Raw genomic sequence first — 3861 nt, forward strand, 5'->3', positions numbered from 1 at the left:
CAACGTTAGGGCTCCAATCCCTTAGTTGAGATTTTTAGACATAGGGCCTCTATTCCCTAGTCGCCTTTTTTGCCAACATTAGGGCTCCAATCCCTCAGTTGAGATTTTTAGACATAGGGTCTCCATTACCTAGTCGCCTTTTTGACAACATTAGGGCTCCAACTCCTGAGTTGAGATTTTTAGACATTGGACCTCCATTCCCTAGTCGCTTTTTTGCCAACATTAGAGCTCCAATCCCTGAGTTTAGATTTTTAGACATAAGGCCTCCATTACCTAGTCGCCTTTTTGCCAACATTAGGGTTCCAATCCCTGAGTTGAGATTTTTAGACATAGGGCCTCCATTCCCTAGTCGCCTTTTTGCCAACATTTGGGCTCCAACCCCTGAGTTGCTATTTTTAGACATAGGACCTCTATTCTCTAGTCGCCTTTTTGCCAACATTAGGGCTCCAATCCCTGAGTTGAGAGTTTTAGACATAGGGCCTCCATTCCCTACTCGCCTTTTTTGCCAACATTAGGGCTCCAATCCCTGAGTTGAGATTTTTAGACATAGGGCCTCCATTCCCTAGTCGCCTTTTTGCCAACATTAGGGCTCCAATCCCTGAGTTGAGATTTTTAGACATAGGGCTTCCATTCCCTAGTCGGCTTTATGCCAACATTAGGGCTCCAATCCCTGAGTTGAGATTTTTAGACATAGGGCCTCCATTCCCTAGTCGCCTTTTTTGCTAATATTAGGGCTTCAATCCCTGAGTTGAGATTTTTAGACATAGGGCCTACATTCCCTAGTCGCCTTTTTGTCAACATTAGGGTTCCAACCCCTAGGTTGAGATTTTTAGACTTAGGGCCTCCATTCTATAGTCGCCTTTTTTAATCCAAAATTAGGGCTCCAATCCTTGAGTTGAGATATTTAGACATAGGGCCTCCATTCCCTAGTTGCCTTTTTTTTATCATTAGGGCTCCAACCCCTGAGTTGAGATTTTTAGACATAGGGCCTCCATTCCCTAGTTGCCATTTTTTGCCAACGTTAGGGCTCTAATCCCTCAGTTGAGAGTTTTAGACATAGGGCCAACATTCCCTAGTCGCCTTTTTTGCCAACATTAGGGCTCCAATCCCTGAGTTGAGATTTCAACACATAGGGCCTACATTCCCTAGTCGACTTTTTGCCAACATTAGGGTTCCAACCCCTAAGTTGAGATTTTTAGACTTAGGGCCTCCATTCTATAGTCGCCTTTTTTATCCAAAATTAGGGCTCCAATCCCTGAGTTGAGATATTTAGACATAGGGCCTCCATTCCCTAGTTGCCTTTTTTTGATCATTAGGGCTCCAACCCCTGAGTTGAGATTTTTAGACATAGGGCTTCCATTCCCTAGTCGCCATTTTGCCAACATTAGGGCTCCAATACCTGATTTGAGATTTTTTTTTATATCGCGCCTCCATTCCCTAGTTACCTTTTTTGCCAACATTAGGGCTCCAATCCCTGAGTTGAGATTTTTAGACATAGGGCCTGCATTCCCTAGTCACCTTTTTTTTGCAAAACATTAAGGATCCAACCCCTGAGTTGAGATTTTTAGACTTAGGGCCTTCATTCCCTAGTCGCCCTTTTTTGCCAATATTAGGGCTCCAATCCCTGAGTTGAGATTTTTAAACATAGGGCCTCCATAGGCTCCAATCCCTGAGTTGTGATTTGTGGACATAGAGCCTCCATTCTCTAGTCGCCTTTTTTTCCTACATTAGGGCTCCAATCCCTGAATTGAGATTTTTAGACATATGGACTACATTCCCTAGTCACCTTATTGCCGAAATTAGGGTTCCAATCACTGAGTTGAGATTTTTAGACATAGGGCCTCAATTCCCTAATCGCCTTGTTTGCCAATATTAAGGCTCCAATCCCTGAGTTGAGATTTTTAGACATAGGGCCTCCATTCCCTAATCGCCTTTTTTGCCAACATTAAGGCTCCAATCCCTGAGTTGAGATTTTTAGACATAGGGCCTACATTCCCTAGTCGCCTTTTTTGCCAACATTAGGGCTCCAATCCCTGAGTTGAGATTTTTAGACATAGGGCCTCCATTCCCTAGTCGCCTTTTTGCCAACATTAGGGCTTCAACCCATGAGTTGAGATTCTTAAACATAGTGCCTCCATTCCGTAGTCGCCTTTTTGTCAACATTACAGATCCAATCCCTGAGTTGAGATTTTCAGACGGGCCTCCATTCCCTAGTCGGCTTTTTGCAAACATCAGGGCTCCTACCCCTAAGTTGAGATTTTTAGACATAGGGCCTCCATTCCCTAGTCGCCCTTTTTTGCCAATATTAGGGCTCCTATCCCTGAGTTGAGATTTTTAAACATAGGGCCTCCATAGGCTCCAAACCCTGAGTTTCGATTTTTAGACATAGGACCTCCATTCTCTAGTCGCCTTTTTTTCCTACATTAGGGCTTCAATCCCTGAGTTGAGATTTTTAGACATAGGGCCTACATTCCCTAGTCACCTTTTTGCCAACATTAGGGTTCCAATCCCTGAGTTGAAATTTTTAGTTATAGCGCCTCAATTCCCTAGTCGCCTTGTTTGCCAATATTAGGTCTCCAATCCCTGAGTTGAGATTTTTAGACATATGGCCTCCATTCCCTAGTCGCCTTTTTTGCCAACATTAAGGCTCGAATCCTTGAGTTGAGATTTTTTAACATAGGGCCTACATTCCCTAGTCGCCTATTTTGCCAACATTAGGGCTCCAATCCCTGAGTTAAGATTATTAGACATAGGGCCTCCATTCCCTAGTCGCCTTTTTGCCAACATTAGGGCTTCAACCCATGAGTTGAGATTCTTAGACATAGTGCCTCCATTCCCTAGTCGCCTTTTTGTCAATATTAGGGCTCCAATCCCTGAGTTGAGATTTTTAGACTTAGGGCCTCCATTCCCTAGTCGTCTTTTTGCCACTATTAGGGCTACAATCCCTGAGTTGAGATTTTTAGACATAGGGCCTCCATTCCCTAGTCGCCCTTTTTTGCCAATATTAGGGCTCCAATCCCTGAGTTGAGATTTTTAAACATAGGGCCTCCATAGGCTCCAATCCCTGAGTTGCGATTTTTAGACATAGGGCCTCCATTACCTAGTCACCGTTTTGCCAACATTAGGGCTCCAATCCTTGAGTTGAGATTTTTAGACAAAGGGCCTCCATTCCCTAGTCGCCTTTTTGCCAACATTAGGGCTCCAACCTCTGTGTTGAGATTTTTAGACGTAGGGCCTCCATTCCTTACTCGCCTTTTTTGCCAAAATTAGGGCTCTAATCCCTGAGTTGAGATTTTTAGACGTAGGGCCTCCATTCCCTACTCGCCTTTTTTGCAAACATTAGGGCTCTAATCCCTGAGTTGAGATTTTTAGACATAGGGCCTCCATTCCCTAGTCGCCTTTTTGCCAACATTAGGGCTCCAACCCTGAGTTGAGATTTTTAGACATAGGACCTCTATTCTCTAGTCGCCTTTTTGCCAACATTAGGGCTCCAATCCCTGAGTTGAGATTTTTTGACATAGGGTCTCCATTCCCTAGTTGCCTTTTTTTGCCAACGTTAGGGCTCCAATCCCTCAGTTGAGATTTTTAGACATAAGGCCTCCATTCCCTAGTCGCCTTTTTTGCCAATAATAAGGATCCAATCCCAGAGTTGAGATTTTTTGACATAGGGCCTACATTCCCTAGTCTCCTTTTTGCCAACATTACGGTTCCAACCCCTAAGTTGAGATTTTTAGACTTAAGGCCTCCATTCTATAGTCGCCTTTTTTTATCCAAAATTAGGGCTCCAATCCTTGAGTTGAGATTTTTAGACATAGGGCCTCCATTCCCTAGTCACATTTTGCCAACATTAGGGCTCCAATC

This window comes from Nicotiana tabacum, chromosome 20, assembly GCF_000715075.1.
Source record: "Nicotiana tabacum cultivar K326 chromosome 20, ASM71507v2, whole genome shotgun sequence".
Lineage (NCBI taxonomy): Eukaryota > Viridiplantae > Streptophyta > Magnoliopsida > Solanales > Solanaceae > Nicotiana > Nicotiana tabacum.